Consider the following 19,272-nt stretch of genomic DNA (forward strand, 5'->3'; position numbering starts at 1 on the left):
CTCGATTTTCACAATTGATACATAGGGTTCAGTTTCGTTTCTCCATTAGATCTCCCAACTAAAATATCCTGCACACTCGTTGCACACATCAGTAGCTCAAGAAAATCATATACATTTATTCAAAACTTATATGTATAGTTACGTAAATCAAAACATGAATCTTTCATAAAATCAACTATTTAATTCATTTCTACTCACAATTGATCATCCAAATCACATAATCAATATAACATAACTTATTCATTAATTCAGATTAAAGTACCTGAATAATCATCTTTAGGCATGCATAAACCTAATCATAACAACACTTAATTAAAGAATATTGAACTATCTGAAGCATAAAACTTAATCATCAGGATATCGAAATCGACGCCCTTATCATTAGGTGAAAATGCCTTATATCATCGTTAGTGAAATTTCAATGTTTGAACAGTTGAAATAATGCAAAAGTTCTCGAATCAATGAGTATTTAAAACATGGATGTAATAACTGATCTCAATCTCATTAGGGCATTCACAACATAAAACATTACATCTTATCCATTTCAATCTCCTATAGTAGTTTTAACAGAGCATTCATATTGATAATTACATATAATAAGGGGTCTCACAAAACTGATGGGGTAAAAAGTTTAATCTATTCAATCCAAACTAGATATGTTGAATCATTACAAATGGACAAGACGAATATGCATAACGATAAATAAGTTTATCCCCAACCACTACTACCTAAAATAAAATAAGAGAGAGAGAGAGAGAGAGAGAGAGAGAGAGAGAGAGAGAGAGAGATTTTCTTAATAGTGCTCATTAAATTTACACAATGTTGTTCATAAAATTTGCATAGTGTTGTGACTCTATAAGAGTGTTCATATAATTTACACAATGATGTTTCTCTACCTATATTAGTTTTAATAATATCCCTTACCTATTTATTTTACCTTTATCCAAACAAATTCAAGACATGCACACATTTAACTTCACATACCATGTAGGAATAATAGATAATGGCATAAACCTTCCCTACTATAGTCTATGGCTATAGATCAAATGGCCAATATGGAGACAATAACAACATAGGTGAAGAGAAGGTAAAAATAATAACATTAGTTATGTGCAACTTTTCTAAACTAAACATCATTCCAAGAATTGGGTGGAAAGACAGAAGAGGAGGAAAAGAAAAGAACATAAACAAAACTAGAATTCAAGTCCAATTATTTAGTATTATTAAGAAAATGATATGATAAGACGAAATAAAATGTGTCCAAACATTTAATTCAACTACATTTAGTACCCAAAGAGTACTAATCTCAGTGTCATTTTGTTAACTAAATTCATATCAAATGGTTCCAAAAAGACATAGTCTATCATGCAATCAAAAGTAATGTAAAATAAAACTAAGGCCATCATAAAGTAACAACAAGCAATCTAGAATTCAATTAGGGGCGCAATAAGAAAAGATCACAGGGATATCTAGGCCAATAGAATAGAGAAATTCCTAGTTCAGTGAGACATTTCCAACAACAAGGTTCGAGTTGGCTAAAACAAATTAAATGAGCATTTTGGCATTGTTAAACAAAAATGCCCAAATCTAGGAAAATCTCATCCACCCCAAGAAGAGTGTTTGGATCAACAACAAATTGTTGGCTATGACTTTTAGAAAAGAGCCAATAAATGCGATATCAACTCTAAGGAAAAACAACACCTTTAAAATCCAATTTGCAAGAAGTGACACTATGATAGTTTTGGCGAACAAAATAACTAAATTAAAATAAAACCTCCAATGTGGAAGATATAGTACGATCAACATAGCATACTTATATAAACAACTCGATACTAATTGGTAGTTGTTACCCAAAATCTTTCTCAATTCTTATTCAACTACCAACTCTCATTGTCTCCAATGCATTTTAATAAAGTAAAATAAAAATTAAGAAATCGAAGTGACCCAAATATAGATTAGAAGGGAAATTCCTAATCAACAATAATTTCAGAAAAAACTCTACTCATATTCAATTACTTTAAGAATTTATACCAAATAAAAAATATATATTTAATATGTATCTACTATCTAAGTTCAATATCATGAACTCAACAAGAGAAAACTAATCAGAATCAAGAACTTAGAACTCCATATGTGTCTACAACTAGATCAAATTGCAAACCCCCCCCCCCCAACTCCCAACTCTTCTTGTAACTCCTCTCTTGCATTTGTTATCTAAACATTTTGGTTCATGACCACTCTTCATTGAAATTTTACCATTTCCATTTTCTTCGCCAAATTTTAAATGAATAAAAAGTTTTTGGTTTCATGTAACTAATGATAAGAATATATTTATCAAGTGTTTCTAATTTGAGTTTGTCATCTATTTGAAGTCTACCTCATTAATTTAATCGAGCAATAAATGAATAATTAAATTTCAAACTCCCCTCTACATATTATGTACCTAAAGATAAATAGGATTTAAAGTTTTATTTAAAAATTCTTGATTAAACACTAAATTAAGTAATTTTAATATCAAATAATAAAAAGCTACGTTGTTTTGATAAATTTAAATTAATTTATTTTGCTCCTCTACTTGCATACATATTTATTACAAAATAATATATGTTCTACTTATGTTTTAATCCATCTAGCTCATGGTCTATGTAATGTCTACCCCTACTTGAATTTTCTATTGTATTGCCAAATTCTTTTAGGCTAGTTTTTTTATTATGTTTAATGATTATCGGTACTTGGTTACTGGATTAGATTAGATGATATTTCATACTCAGTTGATTTCTGTGATGAGTTACTTTGGCACTAGTTATTTCATGTATTCATGATTATTTCGATGATGACATATGTATGTTTATTAGTGACTTTTAGTTATTTCATAATATTAGTTAGATGAATGATTTATGTGCAGTTTTTATGGTTACTCACTCCATACTTGTATGTGTATGGTGTACCTATATGTTTCACTTTATGTATGATGTTTCTAATGTGATTGAGGGAGGAAGTCGTAGTCACCTGCTAGTTGGGATATGCATGATGTACCACTCCCCACCATTGCCTATTTAGTTTAGATTATATGTGTAAATGTACATGCGTGGATTTTATGCAGATTGTAGGTACCGAGCATCAACTTCCCTAAATTGCTAGGATGAGTGTGCCTTATGGTAGTATCTCAATGGTAAAAGTGGGGAGATTATTCTTGAGGCCAAATCCTAACCTAAGCTAATTGTCGTAGAAAGTAGGACAAGTATCTGAGTTGTTTACCCATCCGAATTCATCAAGTGACGTGAATTTGTGATTTTGACCTTGAAGTTTGATATAGTATTTTGTACTTTATGATGGATTTCCATAGTTCATCTTATGAGTCTATTGTGATTTTCAGTTATAATTAAATCAAATTACAAGATAATTTAATGAAAATTTTATAAAGGAAATTCAATATTTAATTAATTGAGAAATTAATTAAATAAAAGAATTAAATTTAAAATATTAATTAAGACTAAATTTTGGTGTATTTATATTTTCTTAATTTAATAATTATTATTTAGGAGTTTCATTTTAATAATAAACTCTAAATTATATATATAAGAGGTCGAAGCCATGATTAATTATTATGTGTTATGATTAAGTTATTATTATTTTTTAAGCGCTCGAGTAGATTCGAACCCAAGACCTCTTAGATAAGAGGCTCACAATTTATCGTTGTGTTGTAGGCTCTTACCTAACTCTAAATAATATTATTAGTTGAATTAATAACTATATTTTTAAAAACATCTCAGGATTTAATGAAAGAGAAAGGAATTGATTTAATAGAGATTATTTTCATTAAATTGCAAAAGTTTGTGCATGAAAATTAAAATAATTAAAATAATAAAGGAAAAAAGGGGTTTCGTGTGATTGCACAATCAAAACCCTAAATTGAGGAAAAACTCTTTATTAGGAAATTAGAGTTCATTTCTCGATATCGAGATTGAGAGGAGCCATTTTTTGAGAAGAGTGTTTCGAAGGAAAAAGGGAATTGCTTGCAGATTCTATGCATTCAATTGTGTAGCATCATATCTAGGTAGGATCTTGTGGGTTTTATGCAGTAGATTCATTCTTTGAAATATCTATCTACTTCGCGATTGATATAATTGTCTTCAGATTTCAATGGGGTTGAAACCCTTGTTTGTGTTTTATTGGTATTTGTTTTCAAAGGCATTTGTAAATGAAAGAATTGAAACCCTTGTTTGGTAGATTTTATAAATTTGTAATTTGATTTATTTAAATTTGAGTAGGTTAGCAAAGAGATCAAAATTTTGATATGCAAAATTTGATTGATTGTGTGTATTTTTCTTATCAGATCATGGGGAATTTTATTTTTAAAAATATATACTTATAAAATAATTACCACAGTAATGAAAATTTCTGTGATAATTATAATGTAAATAATGTGTTGGTTATTGTGCGAGGGGCATTGAATTTATTTATGGGGGTCCTATTTTGGTATTTCCTTGCGACACTTTATAGTAGGTTTTTTTTTTTTTTTTTCAAGTATTATTGTTTAGGTGGGCGGGGGCCACCACCCCCCACCCACCTTTCCTTCTCCCTCTTTTCATTATTGTTGGCAATGTGGCCGCCTACGACAGGCCTGTTGCAGATGCAGATTTGTTGCGGCGATAGTAGGGCTGCCTCGACTCCTTTACTAGCCTTTGGGCTTTAAATGCATTGGTAGGTGAGTTTTTTTAAAATTAATTTTGTTTTAGTATATTTGGTTTAATATATATATTATTAAATATTAATTGTGATAAATTTTTTTAATTATTATTATTATTTTATTAATATTATTATATTAGTTAATTTAATAGTAATTATTGTTAATAAATAATATATTATATATATTATTTTATTAGTAATTTAATAATTATTAGTATTAATAATTTAATAATATTAAATAAATTTTAATAGTAGTATTAAATCATAAGGTGTTATAATTGTAAATATTCGAATATATATGTTTTCAATTTGTTTATTTCAAGAGAACTTTATATTTGAGTTTTGGGGTGTTATTTCTAAAAGTTGGATTCAATTTATAAAAAATTGATTTTTATTTCCTTTGAGAATTTAAAAGAAAACTTTATCTGTTGTGATCAGTAATTGAGGAATGAAAATGTAAACCCTAGTTGTAATCGAAAACCTTATCGAATCGTGTGTCTTGAAAATGAAAATGAAAACTTGGAAACCTATAATAAAAAATTGAACCTTTGTGTTTTCAAAACCTATTGAATTGAGAAAATTACTTCTGTATGTACTTTATGTGATGTGTGGTTTACTGATGTTGGGTTCAAGTTGACTTAGTACTTCAACTGAATCATGATGTTTTACAAAAGGCTTTGGGGTTGTGTTTTTTCTATGAGGATGTTTTGTATACAATCTTGTATATTTGACAATGGTGATGTCTCATGTGTTTCTATGATGAGTTATGATCAATGCTTGTTTGTGCTTTCTAGTTGCTTGTCTAGAACTGAGGTGATATTTGTGGCTTTCTTGCTATAACCTTTGAGCTTTCGATCGATTATCTTCTAGTGCTTTCTAGTTGCTTGTTTAGGGCTGAGGTGATTATTGTAATTTATCTTGTGGTGCTTTAAAGTTGCTTGCATAGGACTGAGGTGAATTCTATGATTTGATCTTTAGCTACTTTCTAGTCACTTGTAAAGGACTGAGGTGATTTATGTGTTTTATCTATAGGTGCCTCCTAGTCACTTATAAAGAATTGAGGTGAAAATTGTGATTCTATGATTTGTTCTTTTTATGAGCCTAGGGTAGGTAATTTATGTGTATGTTGGAAAGTGGCTTGCAATGGAGGCATGAGCCTAGAGTGGTTTCTTGGGTAATCCATTGTAAGTTGTTTTAATAAGTGATAACATTTCATTAAATAGGTTTAAAATGAATTAATAAGAGTCGGTGTTTTCCTCATCCATGCCTTGAGTGTTATTACAGGCTAAGATTGGAGTAGAGAGGATGCTTGGTTGTGACCTTGCTTTGTTAGTACGCCTTGTCTATACAAAAGGATACTGGTGCCACATAGAGACACTAGGGAGCTAGAGTCCAGAGAGGCTGCCAGGGTAACCTTAAAATTGACTCATGCAATGACACTTGCCCACTTACATAGTAGATTTCCTACGTGTCATTATTGCAGCTGGGTTTAGATGATACTTGTGTCTTGGTACCCTTTGAGTTAGTTTGCTATCAGGATTTCCTTGACCTAGATATTGGTTATAACTTGTGGTTTGATATCTGTATGGGACTTGAGTTCATTTGCTCAGCACGATGGGAGTGGGCCATTTAGGTTCCATGAGGTTGGGTGGTAGTGCATTTTTCTTATACAATTTAGATCCAACAACTAGATGTCATTGTTGGTTGTTCTTGTTCAATTGTTCATTTCTATCTGATCTTGTATTTCTATTGGATGGTTATATTATGTTGTACTATATTTTTTTATTAGAGATCTTATGAGATGATGTATTTTATTTATGATGCATATTCTTTGAGCTTTTCATACCTCGCGAGTTGTATAGCGGATGATTATGCATTCTAATTCTTGCCAAGTGGCATCTTAGATAATTGTATATTATTTAGATAGATTTGTACTTGTATTTATTTTTTGATGATAGATTTGTTATATATCGGGTTTAGTATTAATAAAACTTAAATGTGATTCCACATCATGGGACCCTTTAGAGATGTAATATGTTAATGATGGTTGTATGTATGTGAGTTATTGCTTCCGCTGTATATTATATCTTGATGTTTATTATCTTTCAAAAAAAATGTTTGACAAACTTAGTGAAACTTTAGGTTAAATTCTTTTGGGTTCCTTGGCGAGGTGTTACATTTGGTATCAGAGCCCAAGTTTTGACATTGGGAGCTCTGGGTATATTGAACGCCACTAGTTGAACAGAAATGAAACTTAAACAATGTTATGTATCTTTTACAACTTGAATACTTGGAAACTTCAAACTTGAATACTTGAAACATAGAAAAAGGCATAACACTTGAGTTGGATTTCAGACATGTTTTCTTATGATTGTGCTTTAAGGTGGTATGCCTTTGTTGACTTTGTGAGCAATTTTGTCGTTCTTTCTTGGGTGTTTTCAGTGGAGTCTTATCCTCCTACAGGGGGAAAGGGTTCAATGGGACCCACAGAGTGAGTGCTTTAGTTTTATCTTTCTTGTAGGATTCCAGGGGTAAGCCTAAGTCTAGTGGGATGGATGTAATGCCTACCCCTAGTTTACTTTTCTATTGTATTGCTAAATTCTTTTAGGTGAGTTTTCTAACTATATTTTATGATTATCAGTACTTGGTTACATGATTTGGTTAGATGTTATTTCATACTCAGGTGATCTATGTGATGAGTTACTTTAGTATTAGTTATTTCATGTATTCATGATTATTTTGATGATGATATATGTATGTTCATTTACTGACTTTTAGTTATTTCATAATGTTAGTTAGATGAATGATTTGTATGTAGTTTTTATGGTTACTTACCCCATCCTTGCATGTGTATGATGTACCTATATGTCGTAGTCATGTGCTAGTGGTGATCTACACGATGCACCACTCCCTGCCATTGCTTATTTAGTTTAGATTAAATGTGTATGTACATGCATGGATTTTATGCAGATTGCAAGTACCGAACATCGACTTATCTAAATTGGTAGGATGAACGTGCCCTATCGCAGTATCTCAATGGTAAAAGTGGGGAGATAATTTTTGAGTCCAAATCCTAACCTAAGCCAATTGTCGTAGAAAGTAGGACAAGTATCTAAGTTGTATGCTCATCTGAATTTGTCAAGTGATGTGAATTTGTGATTATGACCCTGGAGTTTGATTTAGTATTTAGTATTTTATGATGGGTTTTCATAGTTCATCTTGTGAGTCTATTGTGATTTTTAGTTATAATTAAATCAAATTACAAGATAATTTAATGAAAAATTTATAAAAGAAATTCAATATTTAATTAATTGAGAAATTAATTAAATAAAAGAATTAAATTTAGAAAATTTAATTAAGTCTAAATTTTGGTGTATTTATATTTATTTAATTTAATAATTATTATTTAGGAGTTTCATTTTAATAATAAACTCTAAATAATATTATTAGTTGAATTAATAAATATATTATTTAAAACGTCTCAGGATTTAATGAAAGAGAGAAAGGAATTGATTTAATAAAAATTATTTTAATTAAATTGCAAAAGATTGTGCAAGAAAATTAAAATAATAAAAATAATAAAGGAAAAAGGAGTTTCGCATGATTGTACAATCGAAGCCCTAAATTGGAGAAAAAATCTTTATCAAGAAATTAAAGTTCAATTCTTGATATCGAGATTGGGAGGAGCCATTTTTCGAGAAGAGGGTTCAAAGGAAAAAGGGAATTACTTTCAGATTCTGTGCATTCGATTGTTTAACATCAAATCCAAGTAGGACCTTGTGGGTTTGACACAGTATATTCGTTCTTTGAAATATCTGTCTACTTCGTGATTGATCGAATTGTTTTCAGATTTCAATTGGGTTAAAACCTTTGTTTGTGTTTTATTGTTCTTCATTTTCAAAGGCATCTGTAAATGAACGGAAGAATTGAAACCCTTGTTTGGTAGATTTTATAGATTCGTAATTTGATTTATTTCAATTTGAGTAGGTTGGCAAAGAGATCAGAATTTTGTTATGCAAAATTCGATTGATTGTGTGTATTTTACCATTCTACAGACTTTCAAAAAACAAGTTTTCAATCACTTCTAGGGGAGCACATATATATTTCACATTTTTGGGATTGTCCAATTACAAAATTCATAAAAAAAACACATTATAAAATTATCCAAAAAATATGGGATAAACTACACAATGTTAGGTAACTTTTGACAAGAGTGATTAAAGAATTTCAAAAAAAAGTTTAAATTTTAAGGTGGCCGCAAATTTGCACTATGTTATATATTTTTAAAAAAATAGTACCACTTTTTGTGGCCCCCTTTTTTGATAACCTAGAACTAAACCATTTTGAAAAAAATAAAATTAGTAGTTTAGAAACTAGATTGAAAGGACTACTATTGTTTTTGTCACATTTAAAATTTTGAGTGTAACTATCTTCAAATTCTTGTCGAAGTTTAGAAATTGTTGATTTAAGAAAAAAAGTGGCCACTTATACCCCCCTTTTGGCACCACAACTTGGTGCACTTACCCAATGCAATACAAGCATATGTACTTTCTTTGGCCTTTAATAGGATAATTTGTATGTGGAATTGAACTAATTTATTAAATAATGTACATCTAGATGTTATGTGAACACAAGTATTCCAATAAAGATCTAAAATCTAGGGTAAACATATGAAAGGAAATAAAATATAAATGACTCACCTTGAAATGTGTAGAGGAAGATGTATTTTTACTCCAAAACTCGCATATATCTTAATATTCATCTGTGGATCTTGGAATAAAACGATGAAAGGAACAAAACCTTGAAATATCCCTAGAATATGAGACTAAAGGACTAGGTCAAGTTGTGAACACGTATTCTGACTAGGTTGACATAGTCCACTGATTTGCAACTGACAACTCTAGAAAGCTTGCAAATAGTAGGTTCTAGACTTGTAATCCTTTTTGCTCCCAACCTGTAAATCAACACAAAAAAGAAAGGTTTGAGATTGGGGTTTGTTGAGTTTTTCCCTTAGTCAATCTCTAGGTTAAGGAATTAACATTAATTAAGAAATATAAATGTAAAAGAAATGTTTGCATGTAGTAGATCTAAATATTATCAAGTGAAAGATACAATTACCTCCATAGATGTAATTGACTTTGATATGTGATCAAGAATGTGTAATAGCCTTGACTCAAAGAAACAATAAGGAAATCAAAGAAGCCAAAAAGTCATGTAAGGAAATGTATGTGACATGTCATGGATGAATAATGGAAGAACTTGAATGGATTGGAATGATGGATCTTCTCCTTAGAGCCAAACTGCACTACCACCTTGAAGGAAGAAGCTTGATGCAATAAGGAGATTTTTAGACTTGAATGCTTGAAGATTCTTTCTTGAAGAAGAATGCCTTGAATAGTTTCTTGTAAAGATGAGATAAATTGAGAATGAGATATGAAAATGAAGCCCCCAAAGCCTCCTTTTATACTTGTTTTCAGATTGGAAAACAACTCAAGTTGACTGGGGAGGTAATCAAAGTAATTGGTAAACTCTAGAACTTTTAGGCCTCAAACTCCATGGTCACTGGGAATTGGGTTGACTTGGGTCAACTTAGTCTAGACCAAGTCAACCTGAGTCAACCTGGTCCCAAAGAGTTGGACATGTAAGCCACAGAAGGTGCCAGGAGGTGGTGCAAATGAGACTGAGAGATAGTTGATAAACTAAGAGAGATGGTCAGAAGGACATAAAAATGACACCTAGAAGACCATGCGGGAAAGAAAGATACGGAGAAGAGGAGTGAAATGGAAGAGGAAAGAAGAAAAAGAGATTGAAACTACACTAAGTTGGGCTTAAAGGTCTCAAAATGAAATGCATCCATTTTAAGATGGTACATTTAGCTCTCACTTTAGCAAGAGTTGGACGCAAGTCATACTCTCAATAAAAGAAGGAAGAGAAGAAATGTAAATGTGTGTGATTTACCCAAGGAGGGATTTAGAAAAAAAACATAAAAGGTGCATTTGCTCTAGATGGAGAAGTATCATTGATACCCATAGAGGATTTAGCAAAAAACAAAAAGGATGTGTGTCCTCGGGATGGAGAGATGTCACTTATACCCATAAAGGATTTAGAAGATGTAAATGTGTTTGTGATATGTATGGGATTTAGCATATGTTCTTGTGTTTGTGAAAGAGACATGAAGCCATAGTTTGCAGATTTGAGGGTGATGTAGAAATCAAACCCAATAGACAAAGGCTAAAGTACTCCAAGCCATACTTATAATCTGTATTTGTGCTTCATAGAAACTATGCACAAAGAGAGAGTATATATGCCCCCCTCCTTAGGATGACTATGTATCCATAGAAATAATAAGGCAGAAAATCAAGGATAAATACTTCTATCAATGAGATACCCTTTATCAACAATGTATACCATAAACTTAGCAAAGAGCATGAACTCTTATGAACTAAGGAAATAAATAAATTATGAAAGGATATGTCGTGAATGAGAGGAGACCCTTGAAAAGAAGAGATCTTATGAACAATATATCTACCTTCACGAGGATTGTCATTAACAAAGATGCAACTCCTAAGAAGAACAAGGATGCACCTATTTAGTGCCCTATGTAGGAGAAAACATGGATCCTTGGAAGAAGAATGACAAGCTTTAGAGCACATAGTAAGGGAAAATGTTTTATAGTGAACATAGTTTTGCAATAGAAGGGATGATTATCAAGGACATGCACCTCTTGTATAAAAGTGAGAGTCGTGATCAAGACATCATTATTTATAAGAAAATAATGTCACATAATAAAAAAATTTCACTATACTAAGGAAAGTCGATCCTTAGATAGAAAGAGAGAAAGAATATACAAAAAGGCCTTCCCCCAAGCGTGAGACAAGAATGAAAGTATATGATAAGATGAAGTCACAATATCTCATGAGATATAAAATATATAGGCAAAAACTAATAGTTATCCTCAAATCATCACATATCAACAGAATAAAAAGTATAGGATAAGGTCATATCATATAAGGATAGAACAAGAAAATATCATAGGGTGGCCTACTCTAAACATCATAAAATGTTAAGAGAAAATATCACATATGATGTAAGCTATAGATGATTATCAAATGAGAAAATTAGAATCCAAGATATCAAAATAAATTTGTTAGGCAAAATATACACAATACTACATGTAACAAAATCTTTTCATACTCAAAGATAAAGATGCATCATGAAATAATATGATCGATAGATAAATGAATTAAAAGATAGAGGATAAGCATGTTATGCTAAGAGATAACATGAAGATATAAGATTAAAAAAGTGATATCCCTATAATATGCATAATACAAAGATCAAGTTATACAACCAATCAATGTAAATATATTAACGAATACACATCTAAGAGGGGAAGGGATAATTTAAGAAGTTATACTGATACCAAATATGCACTTTTCAAGAAAGGATATATAGGTATCAAATAACCAAAATAGATCCCAAGGAAGGATGATCCTTGCCCTCAAGGGAAATTTAACAAGGAGAAAGACCTATTGTACCACTCCTAGACATATTATGCAAAAATAAAAGGGAGTAACGACAATAGGGATTAGAAATGCTAAGTATTTTTGTGAAGAAAAGTGTAAATATCCCGTGTATAAGAAAGTTTACCATTTTCAATGTTACCATGAATATATATGATAAATTCTTTACAATCATGAAGAAAATTTTCATTAGTATAGCAAAAAGTACATTTAAATATAGCAACAATATTCGGAATTGACGGTTGATATTGTAAGGTGGGATCTTGTAAAAGGTGACAATAAATGCTTAAGGCTAATGCTTCCCTAGTATCAAGAGGATAAAGATGTGGAACTAGAAGATGAAGATGTAAAAGAGGTTAAGGTGGAGGAGAAGAAGAAGAAGAAACATCATTTGAAGAAGGAATATGACCAAGACCTCCCTTATGATTTTGTGTAGGAGGGTCAATAGGGTTTTTAATACCATGCTCATTAATACCAAGACCCAAATCATTATAACCTTGTTGTGTGATAATATTATAACACATAGTATAAGTACAACTGAGGGTAGAAGGAGAAAATGTGGTATTGGAAGAATTATAAGAAAATGTAGTGTAAGTCGGAATTATAGGAGTGGGAAGAGAAGGTTGAGAAGTAGGAGGAGGTGATGGAGGAGATGGCTTATTAAAAATTGAGAAATATCAGGATCATGAACCATACTTTGAATTTTTTGAAATGTAGAGGGGGTTTTGTCATTAGGAAGAGTAGGCATAGGATTAGGGTGAGGATCACTAATGAAATAAAAAATGTCATCTACAAGGTAAATGAGAAGGCCACATAAAATTCTAATAATATTCTTAAAATATGCTCTATCTGGAAACCTTGTGTTAGTTAATTGTAAAATAACAAATCCAAGAAAAGCATGTAAAGACATGGATTACTTGAAATGATAGAAACTTGTATAAACATCATACGTATGATGAAGATAGGCAAGAAGAGTACTAATCATAATAAGCATGATAGACCAAAAGAATGCCATATTTAAAATTCCCAAAAGGTTTACCTTAAAAATAAATGCTTAATGGAAATAAGAGAGATCTTGAAAAGGGTTCGCTAGAAGGAGGAAAATACCTAATGTAAACAATCTAACTCCAAATATCAAATAGAACGGGGAAAGAAGTTGGGTTCACCAAAAGAAGGTAAATACTCAATGCAAATAAGTGAGATCAAGAGATATGAATCCAAAATCAAAGAGAAAGGGGAATGAAAAATGTTTAGTGGTAAAATGGAAGCACTTTAATAAGATGTATGTTTCCACTTTATGGGGTCACTAAGCCATTCAAATCTATGTGTGAGGGAAAGAAGATAATTTTCAAGTATGATTCCACTTGTGATCCAAACTATATTAGTCAGGACCCAAAGGAATAAGGGATATAATACTAAATTTGAATTACAAGGAAGAATGCAATAGAAAAAAATGTACTCTCTTTGGCCCTTAATAGGATAATGTGAATGTGAAATTGAACTAATTGCTTAAATAATGTACATCTAGATTCTATGTAAACATAATTAGCCAATTAAGATGTAAATCTAAGGTAAACATATGAAAGGAAATAAAATATAAATGACTCACCTTGAAATGTGCAAAGGAAGTTGTATTTGCACTCCAAAACTCACAACTATGAATTGCATCTAGATATCCATCCACTGATCTTGAAATAAAATGACAAAAGGAACAAAGCTCAAAATCCTCCCCAAATCTAAGACTAAAGGACTAGGTCAACTTGGGAAGACATCTTATGACTAAGTTGACGTAGTTTGACAATTTGCAGTTGATGACTCCAAAAATCTTGTAAACAATAGGCTCCAAATTTGTAATCATTTTTCGCTCCCAACTTACAAATCGACAGAAAAAAAAAAAGGTTTGGGGTTGGGGTTTGATGAGGGCTTGCCTTGGTCAAGCCCTAGGTTAAGGAATTAACCGTAATTTAGAAATGTAAATGTAAAAGAAATGCTTGCATGTGTAGTAGATCTGAATAATATCAAGTGAAAGATACAATTACCTCCGTAGATGCAATTGACTTTGATATATGATCAAGTAAGTGTAATAGTCTTGACTTAAAGAAACAATAAGGAAATCAAAGAAGCCAAAACATCATGTATTGAAATTTATGTGACATGTCATGGATGAATAATAGAAGAACTTGAATGAATTGGAATGATGGATCTTCTCCTTAGAGAAAAACTCCACTACCACCTTGAAGGAAGAATCTTGATGCAAGAAGGAGATGCTTAGACTTGAATGCTTGAAGATGCTTACTTGAAGAAGAATTTCTTGAATACTTTTTTGTAGAGATACGATAACTTGAGAATGAGATATGAAAATGAAGCCCACAAGCATCCTTGTATACTATTTTTCAAGAGGGAAAACAACTCAGGCCGACTCGGGAGGTAATTAAATTAATTGGTAAACTCTGGAACTTTCGAGCCTCGAACCCTACAATCACCAGGGACTAAGTTGACCTGGATCAACCTAGTCTAGACCAAGTTGACCTAGTCCCAAAGGACTAGACAGGTAGGCCATAGAAGGTGCCAGGAGGTGGTGTAGATGAGATTGAGTGATAGTTGATAGAACATGAGATATGGTCAAAAGGGTATCAAAATGACACCTAGACGACCATGTCAAAAAGAAAGAGATGGAAAAAGGGAATGAAATGAAAGATGAGAGAATAAAAAGAGACCGAAACCACACTAAGGAGGGCTAAAAGATCTCAAAATAAAGTTCATCCATGTTAAGATGGTACAATTGTCAGCTTCCACGATGGTAGACAATGCATCATGAGATATCCCTTCGTCATTTATAGCTACCACACACCTTAGTTCCTGCTGCATGCACAACCACATTGAAGCTATCAATCTTGCATATTTCACTAGACTGCGTCAATGTCTCACACCACTTTGAGACTTATGATTCTCAAAATCATAAAAATGTCTTGTTAATCTACACAATTGATTACAAATTATCTAAATCAGATATTGTTAAATTAAGGGTTCCCTCTCTTATAAAGATAATTTGTTTATCTTTTGTAAGGATTGGTAGTTATTGATATCAATAGAACTTGTAAGATAAAGCTCTTTTGTCTACAAATACATCATGGTTCGAAAATATTTAGTTGAGTTACCATTGTGAATATATGAATATGAAATGTATTTTCAAAGGATCTAATGTCCAAACCTCTAGGAATTTGTTGGCTATCAGTTTGTCTTCGTCTTTAGCCTAAGCACTTTTATTTTAATACTATGCAATATCTTATTAGGTAATGTTAATATTAGGCATTTGATGAGAGTGAAAGATATTGAATTCATTTGAAGATTGAGTTACCCTTATGATACTGAGTTAACTAAATAAGAGTCTATAAATTCTGAAGCCATATACTCACTCATTTTGACCTTACAATGGAACTTCAAAATTTATGACTTTTCCAAAAATCCGTCTTCTCTCACCTTATGTATTGCAAACAAATATGACCAATGATAAAATTAAGAACAAGTATCACTTCTATTACCAATACTAAATATATAATTAAAAATATATATTTCTAAATATAATTATTTATAGAATTGTAAGATAAGGAAATATTAGATTTATAATTAAGAATTACATAAATTTTAAATTACTTTCACATGTGACACTCCATTATGTAAGACCTGTTTTAAAACCACAGAGATAATGAACCATTGAATTATCTGATTAGTCTAAACATGACCATGAATCCCACTAAAAACTGACTCAAGCTAATAAGATTTTGCTCTCGTACCAAATTTATCAACTATTTCTTCAACTTCCAATTATATTTCATCCTTTTACAAAGGCGTTTCTTCCTAATTGCCTTACACTTGGATTTCCCACTAAAATCTTATCGTCTACCTTACTCTCTGGCCCTACAATACATGATGAAAGTACAGAAAATTGCTGAATTCACACACTGCGCAATGTTGGGCAATGAATCCATCATAATTTGATTAGAAATAGTAAATTAAATTATTGCTATTAATTCCAAAACGCTTTAATCTTATAAAAAATTTGCTTTGATCTTTTAGTCTCCCCTTTAATTCATGCACCGTCTTTCCCTTCAAAGATATTGTGCGGTGGCTTAATCATAAAAATAATTCACTTATGAGCAGGTGAAATGATGGGGATGATGTGTAAAGGATGGCAGAAACATAGGTGTTCCTCGTACTGGGCAATTAATTTTCTTATGTTGACATCTAGGTATATTGCATGACACTCTTTTATCATTTTATGTTGCATGTTTGTCTTTGATCTTTGTTCTATAAAGTAACATTGGTAACAAGCTTTTGTCAAGGAATAACACAATATTTATTAAGTTGTCCAACAATGTGACCACTCTTCCTTAGCCTTAGACAAAAGGCATAGGCATTAGAGAAATTAGATTTAGGTGACAAAATTGTGAAATTTAGACTTGCAAATCAAGTTCAAAATAATACATGGATTTGAGCTTTGGTTTGCAAGTTTCAATAATAATCTTTAAAATACAAGAAACACTTTTTCCAAACATATAATATTTCAACAACAATATAAAAATACACACATGTTACCACCACATTTGAAGCCATCTGATAATGAAAATTTATCAAGTAAACATATTAGAAATGCACCAAGGAAAGGAAAATGTGAACATAAAAAAATGGTAGGATATATTGCACACATCCTCCGGCAAAAAATTACTTGGTATTACAAAATGTCCAAACCCAAAAGTTACTCTACGTTGAGGCTCCTAGATGGGTCTATAAAATGCATATTCAAAATGAGAGGTCAAAGTCCTAGGTGGTTGAACTTTAATGTTCTCATATATAAATTCTCCTTTTAATCACAAAATGATTTATTTTTGTCATTTATCTTCCCCCATTTTAGATTTTGTTTTCCATTAATTTAAACATTCTTGAGCATTACATTAGTATTTAGTTTCGTTACGTTTTCTCAATGAAGATTGGGGTAGTGAATACTCATTAATTGTCGAATCTTTCTCTTATCCAGGTATTTTTCTTGTCTTTACTTTTTCTTGTCTTCTATGTTTATCTTCTAATTTCTACCATTTATATAAATAGATTTCATGTGCATTTACATGTTTCATCATTTATATTGTGTGCAAACTATTTTAATTATGTAAAAGGCTCTCATTTTGTTGATGTAAACCATTATTGTGATGTAATTTAAGTGATTTGTCAATTATAATTCATCTTATGACCCTTGGTGAATATTTGTAGGATCAATATTTCAAGGCAATTAATGGATATACTATTAATCTAACATATTTCACAAGGTTGTACCAATCTTGTACAATTCTTTTAGACCTTCAACTCTAAAAATCCTAACATCTTATTAATCTACACCATTTTTTGTTAATGATCTAAGTCATAAAATCCATATATTTAGGATAAATTTTCTTATTAAAGACTATTCATTTCTCTTTGTAATGGTTTTAAATTCTTCAATACTAAATAATTTGGAAAAATACAACTCTTTATTTACAATTGTTTCATGGTTGCCGAACATTTACTTATATTTTATATAATGGGTGTACATGAATGCAAAAGGTATTTTAGAGATCTCGTGTTTATATCTCTAGCAACTTTTTGACTATAAACTTTGACTTGAGTGGTTACTAGCCAAATTAATTTTGTTTCATATTGAGGAATATCTTATTAGGTTATGTTAATATTAGGTGCATGATGAGACTTCATAACATTGAACTTTTCTTAAGAATAGATTATCCTTGCGATATTATGCATTAATTGCTCAATGAGCATATAAAGTTTAGATCTATCTACATATACATTTTAACCTTTAAAATAGAAGTTCAAAATTTAAGACTTTTCAAAAACCCCTTTCTTCTCACCATATCTTTTGTAAAATAATACAACTAGTGATTGGACTAGGAAATTGTTGGAAAAAACTCAATTTCTAGTTATATTATGGAAATTCATTAATAATTGGATACCATTAAAAAATATTATTAGTTGGAAGTCATATCTAATAACTAGATTCAAGCATATAGTTGGGGTCCTTCATTTCAAGCTTTGGCTAAAGCTTGAAAGAAGACTATATAGAAAAATTTCTAAATGAATTTACAAACAAGCAAGTCATCTCTATTTTTAACTGGCATTTGCACCAAAAAAAGGTGCATTAATTACACAAATAGAAATTTATATAAATTCATATATAAGAATATATTGGTTTGTATATGTATAGAATATTCATTATTTTAATTTACAATACTTCATGGAAACTTGTTTTTCTCTATGCAATTATTTTAATTCAATCTTGAATTTAGTTTCTTTATGAATTTTACACCAAGATTTTAATGCAAGTGCAACAAAAATATATTGATTTATTAAAGAATAACACTTTATGTGTAGACTTGTTTGTGTACTTTAGTGTCATTTTTTTAATATTATAATATTAGTATAGAATAACATTTTTTTTATTTGCAATAAAGGCAATCAAGCTCTATTTTGGAAGGATTCTTAGAATGGGTTCTCTTCCATTCTTTTCCAATTTCCTCATCTTCATTTTCTCTACAATAGTTCTCTAGCTATTGGATGGAGTGAAGTTGACAATTTTAAAATTATTGTCAACTTGGAGTAAGGAAAAGAGACTAGATGGAAGGAACTACTTGAATGGCCTTCTAGAGGATCAATATAGAACTGAGAGGATTTGGGTAGGATACTAATAGGAAGAATGTGAAACTCCCTAAATAGAGCATATATTCTTTCTTGGGGCCCCAGTCCAAAATGGAAAATTTCAATAGCCTCAAGATACCAAGAGTTGGATAGAGTGACTTTTGGGAAGGTGAATGTTCCTTTGTGGGAGAAGGTTTGGAATAGATTGGTCTAACATGTGTGTATTGTTTTATCATGGTTAGTTTCTTGAAATAAAAGATTCCTTACTTGATGTAATCTTTGGAAGAGGGGATTCTAGGGGCCTTAATATGAGTTCTATGTCAGAACGTTAAGGAGAGTACATCCCATTTTTTTTCCAATGCTCTTTTAGTGGAGGTGT

The 19,272-nt window shown here is 31.0% G+C and overlaps 1 long non-coding RNA gene across 1 annotated transcript in view; it reads left to right on the forward strand.

Moving 5' to 3' along the window:
• The window catches only part of LOC149530527 (uncharacterized), a 27,880-nt gene extending 11,304 nt beyond the window's left edge, over positions 1-16,576 (forward strand). The window contains exon 2 of the long non-coding RNA XR_016358639.1: positions 16,374-16,576. This is a non-coding gene — a long non-coding RNA (uncharacterized LOC149530527). The remainder of the gene's footprint in view (positions 1-16,373) is intronic.
• Positions 16,577-19,272: the final 2,696 nt, after the last annotated feature.

Source organism: Cupressus sempervirens, chromosome 11, assembly GCF_028749045.1.
Source record: "Cupressus sempervirens isolate cs-2001-9-10 chromosome 11, ASM2874904v1, whole genome shotgun sequence".
Classification (NCBI taxonomy): domain Eukaryota; kingdom Viridiplantae; phylum Streptophyta; class Pinopsida; order Cupressales; family Cupressaceae; genus Cupressus; species Cupressus sempervirens.